This window comes from Gasterosteus aculeatus, chromosome 7, assembly GCF_964276395.1.
Source record: "Gasterosteus aculeatus chromosome 7, fGasAcu3.hap1.1, whole genome shotgun sequence".
NCBI classification, from domain to species: domain Eukaryota; kingdom Metazoa; phylum Chordata; class Actinopteri; order Perciformes; family Gasterosteidae; genus Gasterosteus; species Gasterosteus aculeatus.
In genome coordinates, this window is record NC_135694.1 from 25,396,868 (window position 1) to 25,406,484 (window position 9,617).

Genomic DNA, 9,617 nt, shown 5'->3' on the forward strand with positions numbered 1-9,617 from the left:
TTTAGTGTCAATTTTTTACCTATACCACATGGGTAGATCTGAACGTCACACTTACCTCTTTTGTAAATAAATGAGGTGAGTAACGAGTAGTTTTCACTACTGCGATTGCATTCTTCTCACAATCTGTTTTTTCAAAGAAAAACGATTTGCAAGTAGAAATTTCCTGAGCACTCCAAAGAAGTTGAAGGAAGATTCCGAGCTAGCCAGGAGTCGAACCTGGAATCTCCTGATTCGAAGTCAGACGCGTTATCCATTGCGCCACTAGCCCTGTATGACAACTTGGCAGAATCCAAGAGTAACTGCATTTCATACGAGAGGGCGTTGTTACCAACTGTTAAAAGTCCAGCTGAAGGGACTGGCAACTCGCAGATGCTGCCGTGACCCGGATTCGAACCGGGGTTGCTGCGACCACAACGCAGAGTACTAACCACTATACGATCACGGCTGCTTGATGAGTTTAGTGTCAATTTTTTACCTATACCACATGGGTAGATCTGAACGTCACACTTGCCTCTTTTGTAAATAAATGAGGTGAGTAACGAGTAGTTTTCACTACTGCGATTGCATTCTTCTCACAATCTGTTTTTTCAAAGAAAAACGATTTGCAAGTAGAAATTTCCTGAGCAAGTAGAAATTTCCTGAGCACTCCAAAGAAGTTGAAGGAAGGTTCCGAGCTAGCCAGGAGTCGAACCTGGAATCTCCTGATTCGTAGTCAGACGCGTTATCCATTGCGCCACTAGCCCTGTATGACAACTTGGCAGAATCCAAGAGTAACTGCATTTCATACGAGAGGGCGTTGTTACCAACTGTTAAAAGTCCAGCTAAAGGGAATGGCAACTCGCAGATGCTGCCATGACCCGGATTCGAACCGGGGTTGCTGCGACCACAACGCAGAGTACTAACCACTATACGATCACGGCTGCTTGATGAGTTTAGTGTCAATTTTTTACCTATACCACATGGGTAGATCTGAACGTCAAACTTACCTCTTTTGTAAATAAATGAGGTGAGTAACGAGTAGTTTTCCACTACTGCGATTCCGTTCTTCCCACAATCTGTTTTTTCAAAGAAAACAATTTTTCGAGAAGTTGAAGGAAGGTCCGAGCTAGCCAGGAGTCGAACCTAGAATCTCCTGATTCGTAGTCAGACGCGTTATCCATTGCGCCACTAGCCCTTTATGACGACTTGGCAGAATCCAAGAGCAACTGCATTTCATACGAGAGGGCGTTGTTACCAACTGTTAAAAGTCTAGCTGAAGGGACTGGCAACTCGCAGATGCTGCCGTGACCCGGATTTCGAACCGGGGTTGCTGCGACCACAACGCAGAGTACTGACCACTATACGATCACGGCTGCTTGATGATCTTAGTGTAAATTTTTTACCTATACCACATGGGTAGATCTGAACGTCAAGATTACCTCTTTTGTAAATAAATGAGGTGAGTAACGAGTAGTTTTCCACTACTGCGATTCCGTTCTTCCCACAATCTGTTTTTTCAAAGAAAACAATTTTTCGAGAAGTTGAAGGAAGGTCCGAGCTAGCCAGGAGTCGAACCTGGAATCTCCTGATTCGTAGTCAGACGCGTTATCCATTGCGCCACTAGCCCTGTATGACAACTTGGCAGAATCCAAGAGTAACTGCATTTCATACGAGAGGGCGTTGTTACCAACTGTTAAAAGTCCAGCTGAAGGGACTGGCAACTCGCAGATGCTGCCGTGACCCGGATTCGAACCGGGGTTGCTGCGACCACAACGCAGAGTACTAACCACTGTACGATCACGGCTGCTTGATGAGTTTAGTGTCAATTTTTTACCTATACCACATGGGTAGATCTGAACGTCACACTTACCTCTTTTTTAAATAAATGAGGTGAGTAACGAGTAGTTTTCACTACTGCGATTGCATTCTTCTCACAATCTGTTTTTTTAAAGAAAAACGATTTGCAAGTAGAAATTTCCTGAGCACTCCAAAGAAATTGAAGGAAGGTTCCAAGCTAGCCAGGAGTCAAACCTGGAATCTCCTGATTCGTAGTCAGACGCGTTATCCATTGCGCCACTAGCCCTGTATGACAACTTGGCAGAATCCAAGAGTAACTTCATTTCATACGAGAGGGCGTTGTTACCAACTGTTAAAAGTCCAGCTGAAGGGACTGGCAACTCGCAGATGCTGCCGTGACCCGGATTCGAACCGGGGTTGCTGCGACCACAACGCAGAGTACTGACCACTATACGATCACGGCTGCTTGATGATCTTAGTGTAAATTTTTTACCTATACCACATGGGTAGATCTGAACGTCAAGATTACCTCTTTTGTAAATAAATGAGGTGAGTAACGAGTAGTTTTCCACTACTGCGATTCCGTTCTTCCCACAATCTGTTTTTTCAAAGAAAACAATTTTTCGAGAAGTTGAAGGAAGCTCCGAGCTAGCCAGGAGTCGAACCTGGAATCTCCTGATTCGTAGTCAGACGCGTTATCCATTGCGCCACTACCCCTTTATGACAACTTGGCAGAATCCAAGAGTAACTGCATTTCATACGAGAGGGCGTTGTTACCAACTGTTAAAAGTCCAGCTGAAGGGACTGGCAACTCGCAGATGCTGCCGTGACCCGGATTCGAACCGGGGTTGCTGCGACCACAACGCAGAGTACTGACCACTATACGATCACGGCTGCTTGATGATCTTAGTGTCAATTTTTTACCTATACCACATGGGTAGATCTGAACGTCAAGATTACCTATTTTGTAAATAAATGAGGTGAGTAACGAGTAGTTTTCCACTACTGCGATTCCGTTCTTCCCACAATCTGTTTTTTCAAAGAAAACAATTTTTCGAGAAGTTGAAGGAAGCTCCGAGCTAGCCAGGAGTCGAACCTGGAATCTCCTGATTCGTAGTCAGACGCGTTATCCATTGCGCCACTAGCCCTGTATGACAACTTGGCAGAATCCAAGAGTAACTGCATTTCATACGAGAGGGCGTTGTTACCAACTGTTAAAAGTCTAGCTGAAGGGACTGGCAACTCGCAGATGCTGCCGTGACCCGGATTCGAACCGGGGTTGCTGCGACCACAACGCAGAGTACTAACCACTATACGATCACGGCTGCTTGATGAGTTTAGTGTCAATTTTTTACCTATACCACATGGGTAGATCTGAACGTCAAGATTACCTCTTTTGTAAATAAATGAGGTGAGTAACGAGTAGTTTTCCACTACTGCGATTCCGTTCTTCCCACAATCTGTTTTTTCAAAGAAAACAATTTTTCGAGAAGTTGAAGGAAGCTCCAAGCTAGCCAGGAGTCGAACCTGGAATCTCCTGATTCGTAGTCAGACGCGTTATCTATTGCGCCACTAGCCCTGTATGACAACTTGGCAGAATCCAAGAGTAACTGCATTTCATACGAGAGGGCGTTGTTACCAACTGTTAAAAGTCCAGCTGAAGGGACTGGCAACTCGCAGATGCTGCCGTGACCCGGATTCGAACCGGGGTTGCTGCGACCACAACGCAGAGTACTAACCACTATACGATCACGGCTGCTTGATGAGTTTAGTGTCAATTTTTTACCTATACCACATGGGTAGATCTGAACGTCACACTTACCTCTTTTGTAAATAAATGAGGTGAGTAACGAGTAGTTTTCACTACTGCGATTGCATTCTTCTCACAATCTGTTTTTTCAAAGAAAAACGATTTGCAAGTAGAAATTTCCTGAGCAAGTAGAAATTTCCTGAGCACTCCAAAGAAGTTGAAGGAAGGTTCCGAGCTAGCCAGGAGTCGAACTTGGAATCTCCTGATTCGTAGTCAGACGCGTTATCCATTGCGCCACTAGCCCTGTATGACAACTTGGCAGAATCCAAGAGTAACTGCATTTCATACGAGAGGGCGTTGTTACCAACTGTTAAAAGTCCAGCTGAAGGGACTGGCAACTCGCAGATGCTGCCGTGACCCGGATTCGAACCGGGGTTGCTGCGACCACAACGCAGAGTACTGACCACTATACGATCACGGCTGCTTGATGATCTTAGTGTCAATTTTTTACCTATACCACATGGGTAGATCTGAACGTCACACTTACCTCTTTTGTAAATAAATGAGGTGAGTAACGAGTAGTTTTCCACTACTGCGATTCCGTTATTCCCACAATCTGTTTTTTCAAAGAAAACAATTTTTCGAGAAGTTGAAGGAAGCTCCGAGCTAGCCAGGAGTCAAACCTGGAATCTCCTGATTCGTAGTCAGACGCGTTATCCATTGCGCCACTAGCCCTGTATGACAACTTGGCAGAATCCAAGAGTAACTGCATTTCATACGAGAGGGCGTTGTTACCAACTGTTAAAAGTCCAGCTAAAGGGAATGGCAACTCGCAGATGCTGCCATGACCCGGATTCGAACCGGGGTTGCTGCGACCACAACGCAGAGTACTGACCACTATACGATCACGGCTGCTTGATGATCTTAGTGTAAATTTTTTACCTATACCACATGGGTAGATCTGAACGTCAAGATTACCTCTTTTGTAAATAAATGAGGTGAGTAACGAGTAGTTTTCCACTACTGCGATTCCGTTCTTCCCACAATCTGTTTTTTCAAAGAAAACAATTTTTCGAGAAGTTGAAGGAAGGTCCGAGCTAGCCAGGAGTCGAACCTGGAATCTCCTGATTCGTAGTCAGACGCGTTATCCATTGCGCCACTAGCCCTGTATGACAACTTGGCAGAATCCAAGAGTAACTGCATTTCATACGAGAGGGCGTTGTTACCAACTGTTAAAAGTCCAGCTGAAGGGACTGGCAACTCGCAGATGCTGCCGTGACCCGGATTCGAACCGGGGTTGCTGCGACCACAACGCAGAGTACTAACCACTATACGATCACGGCTGCTTGATGAGTTTAGTGTCAATTTTTTACCTATACCACATGGGTAGATCTGAACGTCACACTTACCTCTTTTGTAAATAAATGAGGTGAGTAACGAGTAGTTTTCACTACTGCGATTGCATTCTTCTCACAATCTGTTTTTTCAAAGAAAAACGATTTGCAAGTAGAAATTTCCTGAGCACTCCAAAGAAGTTGAAGGAAGGTTCCGAGCTAGCCAGGAGTCGAACCTGGAATCTCCTGATTCGTAGTCAGACGCGTTATCCATTGCGCCACTAGCCCTGTATGACAACTTGGCAGAATCCAAGAGTAACTGCATTTCATACGAGAGGGCGTTGTTACCAACTGTTAAAAGTCCAGCTGAAGGGACTGGCAACTCGCAGATGCTGCCGTGACCCGGATTCGAACCGGGGTTGCTGCGACCACAACGCAGAGTACTGACCACTATACGATCACGGCTGCTTGATGATCTTAGTGTCAATTTTTTACCTATACCACATGGGTAGATCTGAACGTCAAGATTACCTCTTTTGTAAATAAATGAGGTGAGTAACGAGTAGTTTTCCACTACTGCGATTCCGTTCTTCCCACAATCTGTTTTTTCAAAGAAAACAATTTTTCGAGAAGTTGAAGGAAGCTCCGAGCTAGCCAGGAGTCGAACCTGGAATCTCCTGATTCGTAGTCAGACGCGTTATCCATTGCGCCACTAGCCCTGTATGACAAGTTGGCAGAATCCAAGAGTAACTGCATTTCATACGAGAGGGCGTTGTTACCAACTGTTAAAAGTCCAGCTGAAGGGACTGGCAACTCGCAGATGCTGCCGTGACCCGGATTCGAACCGGGGTTGCTGCGACCACAACGCAGAGTACTAACCACTATACGATCACGGCTGCTTGATGAGTTTAGTGTCAATTTTTTACCTATACCACATGGGTAGATCTGAACGTCACACTTACCTCTTTTGTAAATAAATGAGGTGAGTAACGAGTAGTTTTCACTACTGCGATTGCATTCTTCTCACAATCTGTTTTTTCAAAGAAAAACGATTTGCAAGTAGAAATTTCCTGAGCACTCCAAAGAAGTTGAAGGAAGGTTCCGAGCTAGCCAGGAGTCGAACCTGGAATCTCCTGATTCGTAGTCAGACGCGTTATCCATTGCGCCACTAGCCCTGTATGACAACTTGGCAGAATCCAAGAGTAACTGCATTTCATACGAGAGGGCGTTGTTACCAACTGTTAAAAGTCCAGCTGAAGGGACTGGCAACTCGCAGATGCTGCCGTGACCCGGATTCGAACCGGGGTTGCTGCGACCACAACGCAGAGTACTAACCACTATACGATCACGGCTGCTTGATGAGTTTAGTGTCAATTTTTTACCTATACCACATGGGTAGATCTGAACGTCACACTTACCTCTTTTGTAAATAAATGAGGTGAGTAACGAGTAGTTTTCACTACTGCGATTGCATTCTTCTCACAATCTGTTTTTTCAAAGAAAAACGATTTGCAAGTAGAAATTTCCTGAGCACTCCAAAGAAGTTGAAGGAAGGTTCCGAGCTAGCCAGGAGTCGAACCTGGAATCTCCTGATTCGTAGTCAGATGCGTTATCCATTGCGCCACTAGCCCTGTATGACAACTTGGCAGAATCCAAGAGTAACTGCATTTCATACGAGAGGGCGTTGTTACCAACTGTTAAAAGTCCAGCTGAAGGGACTGGCAACTCGCAGATGCTGCCGTGACCCGGATTCGAACCGGGGTTGCTGCGACCACAACGCAGAGTACTGACCACTATACGATCACGGCTGCTTGATGATCTTAGTGTCAATTTTTTACCTATACCACATGGGTAGATCTGAACGTCAAGATTACCTCTTTTGTAAATAAATGAGGTGAGTAACGAGTAGTTTTCCACTACTGCGATTCCGTTCTTCCCACAATCTGTTTTTTCAAAGAAAACAATTTTTCGAGAAGTTGAAGGAAGCTCCGAGCTAGCCAGGAGTCGAACCTGGAATCTCCTGATTCGTAGTCAGACGCGTTATCCATTGCGCCACTAGCCCTGTATGACAACTTGGCAGAATCCAAGAGTAACTGCATTTCATACGAGAGGGCGTTGTTACCAACTGTTAAAAGTCCAGCTGAAGGGACTGGCAACTCGCAGATGCTGCCGTGACCCGGATTCGAACCGGGGTTGCTGCGACCACAACGCAGAGTACTAACCACTATACGATCACGGCTGCTTGATGAATTTAGTGTCAATTTTTTACCTATACCACATGGGTAGATCTGAACGTCACACTTACCTCTTTTGTAAATAAATGAGGTGAGTAACGAGTAGTTTTCACTACTGCGATTGCATTCTTCTCACAATCTGTTTTTTCAAAGAAAAACGATTTGCAAGTAGAAATTTCCTGAGCACTCCAAAGAAGTTGAAGGAAGATTCCGAGCTAGCCAGGAGTCGAACCTGGAATCTCCTGATTCGAAGTCAGACGCGTTATCCATTGCGCCACTAGCCCTGTATGACAACTTGGCAGAATCCAAGAGTAACTGCATTTCATACGAGAGGGCGTTGTTACCAACTGTTAAAAGTCCAGCTGAAGGGACTGGCAACTCGCAGATGCTGCCGTGACCCGGATTCGAACCGGGGTTGCTGCGACCACAACGCAGAGTACTGACCACTATACGATCACGGCTGCTTGATGATCTTAGTGTCAATTTTTTACCTATACCACATGGGTAGATCTGAACGTCACACTTACCTCTTTTGTAAATAAATGAGGTGAGTAACGAGTAGTTTTCCACTACTGCGATTCCGTTCTTCCCACAATCAGTTTTTTCAAAGAAAACAATTTTTCAAGAAGTTGAAGGAAGCTCCGAGCTAGCCAGGAGTCAAACCTGGAATCTCCTGATTTGTAGTCAGACGTGTTATCCATTGCGCCACTAGCCCTGTATGACAACTTGGCAGAATCCAAGAGTAACTGCATTTCATACGAGAGGGCGTTGTTACCAACTGTTAAAAGTCCAGCTGAAGGGACTGGCAACTCGCAGATGCTGCCGTGACCCGGATTCGAACCGGGGTTGCTGCGACCACAACGCAGAGTACTAACCACTATACGATCACGGCTGCTTGATGAGTTTAGTGTCAATTTTTTACCTATACCACATGGGTAGATCTGAACGTCACACTTACCTCTTTTGTAAATAAATGAGGTGAGTAACGAGTAGTTTTCACTACTGCGATTGCATTCTTCTCACAATCTGTTTTTTCAAAGAAAACAATTTTTCGAGAAGTTGAAGGAAGCTCCGAGCTAGCCAGGAGTCGAACCTGGAATCTCCTGATTCGTAGTCAGACGCGTTATCCATTGCGCCACTAGCCCTGTATGACAACTTGGCAGAATCCAAGAGTAACTGCATTTCATACGAGAGGGCGTTGTTACCAACTGTTAAAAGTCCAGCTGAAGGGACTGGCAACTCGCAGATGCTGCCGTGACCCGGATTCGAACCGGGGTTGCTGCGACCACAACGCAGAGTACTGACCACTATACGATCACGGCTGCTTGATGATCTTAGTGTCAATTTTTTACCTATACCACATGGGTAGATCTGAACGTCACACTTACCTCTTTTGTAAATAAATGAGGTGAGTAACGAGTAGTTTTCCACTACTGCGATTCCGTTCTTCCCACAATCAGTTTTTTCAAAGAAAACAATTTTTCGAGAAGTTGAAGGAAGGTCCGAGCTAGCCAGGAGTCGAACCTGGAATCTCCTGATTCGTAGTCAGACGCGTTATCCATTGCGCCACTAGCCCTGTATGACAACTTGGCAGAATCCAAGAGTAACTGAATTTCATACGAGAGGGCGTTGTTACCAACTGTTAAAAGTCCAGCTGAAGGGACTGGCAACTCGCAGATGCTGCCGTGACCCGGATTCGAACCGGGGTTGCTGCGACCACAACGCAGAGTACTGACCACTATACGATCACGGCTGCTTGATGAGTTTAGTGTCAATTTTTTACCTATACCACATGGGTAGATCTGAACGTCACACTTAACTCTTTTTTAAATAAATGAGGTGAGTAACGAGTAGTTTTCACTACTGCGATTGCATTCTTCTCACAATCTGTTTTTTTAAAGAAAAACGATTTGCAAGTAGAAATTTCCTGAGCACTCCAAAGAAGTTGAAGGAAGGTTCCAAGCTAGCCAGGAGTCGAACCTGGAATCTCCTGATTCGAAGTCAGACGCGTTATCCATTGCGCCACTAGCCCTGTATGACAACTTGGCAGAATCCAAGAGTAACTGCATTTCATACGAGAGGGCGTTGTTACCAACTGTTAAAAGTCCAGCTGAAGGGACTGGCAACTCGCAGATGCTGCCGTGACCCGGATTCGAACCGGGGTTGCTGCGACCACAACGCAGAGTACTGACCACTATACGATCACGGCTGCTTGATGATCTTAGTGTCAATTTTTTACCTATACCACATGGGTAGATCTGAACGTCAAGATTACCTCTTTTGTAAATAAATGAGGTGAGTAACGAGTAGTTTTCCACTACTGCGATTCCGTTCTTCCCACAATCTGTTTTTTCAAAGAAAACCATTTTTCGAGAAGTTGAAGGAAGCTCCGAGCTAGCCAGGAGTCGAACCTGGAATCTCCTGATTCGTAGTCAGACGCGTTATCCATTGCGCCACTAGCCCTGTATGACAACTTGGCAGAATCCAAGAGTAACTGCATTTCATACGAGAGGGCGTTGTTAC

General features: G+C 45.3%; 1 protein-coding gene and 41 non-coding genes across 46 annotated transcripts in view; 1 reads left to right on the forward strand and 41 right to left on the reverse strand.

Annotated features, from left to right (window-relative positions):
* Positions 1 to 9,617, forward strand: part of cfap54 (cilia and flagella associated 54) — a 174,569-nt gene that overhangs the window by 60,585 nt on the left and 104,367 nt on the right. The window lies entirely within an intron of this gene.
* Positions 196 to 268, reverse strand: trnar-ucg (transfer RNA arginine (anticodon UCG)). Its single transcript has one exon. It is a non-coding gene; the product is annotated as a tRNA-Arg (tRNA).
* Positions 374 to 445, reverse strand: trnah-gug (transfer RNA histidin (anticodon GUG)). The gene has a single exon. It is a non-coding gene; the product is annotated as a tRNA-His (tRNA).
* Positions 671 to 743, reverse strand: trnar-acg (transfer RNA arginine (anticodon ACG)). Its single transcript has one exon. It is a non-coding gene; the product is annotated as a tRNA-Arg (tRNA).
* Positions 849 to 920, reverse strand: trnah-gug (transfer RNA histidin (anticodon GUG)). The gene has a single exon. It is a non-coding gene; the product is annotated as a tRNA-His (tRNA).
* Positions 1,102 to 1,174, reverse strand: trnar-acg (transfer RNA arginine (anticodon ACG)). Its single transcript has one exon. It is a non-coding gene; the product is annotated as a tRNA-Arg (tRNA).
* On the reverse strand, positions 1,534 to 1,606 carry trnar-acg (transfer RNA arginine (anticodon ACG)). The gene has a single exon. It is a non-coding gene; the product is annotated as a tRNA-Arg (tRNA).
* trnah-gug (transfer RNA histidin (anticodon GUG)) lies at positions 1,712 to 1,783 on the reverse strand. The gene has a single exon. It is a non-coding gene; the product is annotated as a tRNA-His (tRNA).
* On the reverse strand, positions 1,990 to 2,062 carry trnar-acg (transfer RNA arginine (anticodon ACG)). Its single transcript has one exon. It is a non-coding gene; the product is annotated as a tRNA-Arg (tRNA).
* Positions 2,168 to 2,239, reverse strand: trnah-gug (transfer RNA histidin (anticodon GUG)). The gene has a single exon. It is a non-coding gene; the product is annotated as a tRNA-His (tRNA).
* On the reverse strand, positions 2,421 to 2,493 carry trnar-acg (transfer RNA arginine (anticodon ACG)). The gene has a single exon. It is a non-coding gene; the product is annotated as a tRNA-Arg (tRNA).
* trnah-gug (transfer RNA histidin (anticodon GUG)) lies at positions 2,599 to 2,670 on the reverse strand. The gene has a single exon. It is a non-coding gene; the product is annotated as a tRNA-His (tRNA).
* Positions 2,852 to 2,924, reverse strand: trnar-acg (transfer RNA arginine (anticodon ACG)). The gene has a single exon. It is a non-coding gene; the product is annotated as a tRNA-Arg (tRNA).
* Positions 3,030 to 3,101, reverse strand: trnah-gug (transfer RNA histidin (anticodon GUG)). The gene has a single exon. It is a non-coding gene; the product is annotated as a tRNA-His (tRNA).
* Positions 3,283 to 3,355, reverse strand: trnar-acg (transfer RNA arginine (anticodon ACG)). The gene has a single exon. It is a non-coding gene; the product is annotated as a tRNA-Arg (tRNA).
* trnah-gug (transfer RNA histidin (anticodon GUG)) lies at positions 3,461 to 3,532 on the reverse strand. The gene has a single exon. It is a non-coding gene; the product is annotated as a tRNA-His (tRNA).
* On the reverse strand, positions 3,758 to 3,830 carry trnar-acg (transfer RNA arginine (anticodon ACG)). The gene has a single exon. It is a non-coding gene; the product is annotated as a tRNA-Arg (tRNA).
* Positions 3,936 to 4,007, reverse strand: trnah-gug (transfer RNA histidin (anticodon GUG)). The gene has a single exon. It is a non-coding gene; the product is annotated as a tRNA-His (tRNA).
* trnar-acg (transfer RNA arginine (anticodon ACG)) lies at positions 4,189 to 4,261 on the reverse strand. Its single transcript has one exon. It is a non-coding gene; the product is annotated as a tRNA-Arg (tRNA).
* trnah-gug (transfer RNA histidin (anticodon GUG)) lies at positions 4,367 to 4,438 on the reverse strand. Its single transcript has one exon. It is a non-coding gene; the product is annotated as a tRNA-His (tRNA).
* On the reverse strand, positions 4,620 to 4,692 carry trnar-acg (transfer RNA arginine (anticodon ACG)). The gene has a single exon. It is a non-coding gene; the product is annotated as a tRNA-Arg (tRNA).
* trnah-gug (transfer RNA histidin (anticodon GUG)) lies at positions 4,798 to 4,869 on the reverse strand. The gene has a single exon. It is a non-coding gene; the product is annotated as a tRNA-His (tRNA).
* Positions 5,076 to 5,148, reverse strand: trnar-acg (transfer RNA arginine (anticodon ACG)). Its single transcript has one exon. It is a non-coding gene; the product is annotated as a tRNA-Arg (tRNA).
* On the reverse strand, positions 5,254 to 5,325 carry trnah-gug (transfer RNA histidin (anticodon GUG)). The gene has a single exon. It is a non-coding gene; the product is annotated as a tRNA-His (tRNA).
* Positions 5,507 to 5,579, reverse strand: trnar-acg (transfer RNA arginine (anticodon ACG)). Its single transcript has one exon. It is a non-coding gene; the product is annotated as a tRNA-Arg (tRNA).
* trnah-gug (transfer RNA histidin (anticodon GUG)) lies at positions 5,685 to 5,756 on the reverse strand. Its single transcript has one exon. It is a non-coding gene; the product is annotated as a tRNA-His (tRNA).
* Positions 5,963 to 6,035, reverse strand: trnar-acg (transfer RNA arginine (anticodon ACG)). The gene has a single exon. It is a non-coding gene; the product is annotated as a tRNA-Arg (tRNA).
* Positions 6,141 to 6,212, reverse strand: trnah-gug (transfer RNA histidin (anticodon GUG)). The gene has a single exon. It is a non-coding gene; the product is annotated as a tRNA-His (tRNA).
* Positions 6,419 to 6,491, reverse strand: trnar-acg (transfer RNA arginine (anticodon ACG)). Its single transcript has one exon. It is a non-coding gene; the product is annotated as a tRNA-Arg (tRNA).
* On the reverse strand, positions 6,597 to 6,668 carry trnah-gug (transfer RNA histidin (anticodon GUG)). The gene has a single exon. It is a non-coding gene; the product is annotated as a tRNA-His (tRNA).
* Positions 6,850 to 6,922, reverse strand: trnar-acg (transfer RNA arginine (anticodon ACG)). Its single transcript has one exon. It is a non-coding gene; the product is annotated as a tRNA-Arg (tRNA).
* trnah-gug (transfer RNA histidin (anticodon GUG)) lies at positions 7,028 to 7,099 on the reverse strand. The gene has a single exon. It is a non-coding gene; the product is annotated as a tRNA-His (tRNA).
* trnar-ucg (transfer RNA arginine (anticodon UCG)) lies at positions 7,306 to 7,378 on the reverse strand. Its single transcript has one exon. It is a non-coding gene; the product is annotated as a tRNA-Arg (tRNA).
* trnah-gug (transfer RNA histidin (anticodon GUG)) lies at positions 7,484 to 7,555 on the reverse strand. The gene has a single exon. It is a non-coding gene; the product is annotated as a tRNA-His (tRNA).
* Positions 7,915 to 7,986, reverse strand: trnah-gug (transfer RNA histidin (anticodon GUG)). Its single transcript has one exon. It is a non-coding gene; the product is annotated as a tRNA-His (tRNA).
* trnar-acg (transfer RNA arginine (anticodon ACG)) lies at positions 8,167 to 8,239 on the reverse strand. Its single transcript has one exon. It is a non-coding gene; the product is annotated as a tRNA-Arg (tRNA).
* Positions 8,345 to 8,416, reverse strand: trnah-gug (transfer RNA histidin (anticodon GUG)). The gene has a single exon. It is a non-coding gene; the product is annotated as a tRNA-His (tRNA).
* On the reverse strand, positions 8,598 to 8,670 carry trnar-acg (transfer RNA arginine (anticodon ACG)). Its single transcript has one exon. It is a non-coding gene; the product is annotated as a tRNA-Arg (tRNA).
* trnah-gug (transfer RNA histidin (anticodon GUG)) lies at positions 8,776 to 8,847 on the reverse strand. The gene has a single exon. It is a non-coding gene; the product is annotated as a tRNA-His (tRNA).
* Positions 9,054 to 9,126, reverse strand: trnar-ucg (transfer RNA arginine (anticodon UCG)). The gene has a single exon. It is a non-coding gene; the product is annotated as a tRNA-Arg (tRNA).
* Positions 9,232 to 9,303, reverse strand: trnah-gug (transfer RNA histidin (anticodon GUG)). Its single transcript has one exon. It is a non-coding gene; the product is annotated as a tRNA-His (tRNA).
* trnar-acg (transfer RNA arginine (anticodon ACG)) lies at positions 9,485 to 9,557 on the reverse strand. Its single transcript has one exon. It is a non-coding gene; the product is annotated as a tRNA-Arg (tRNA).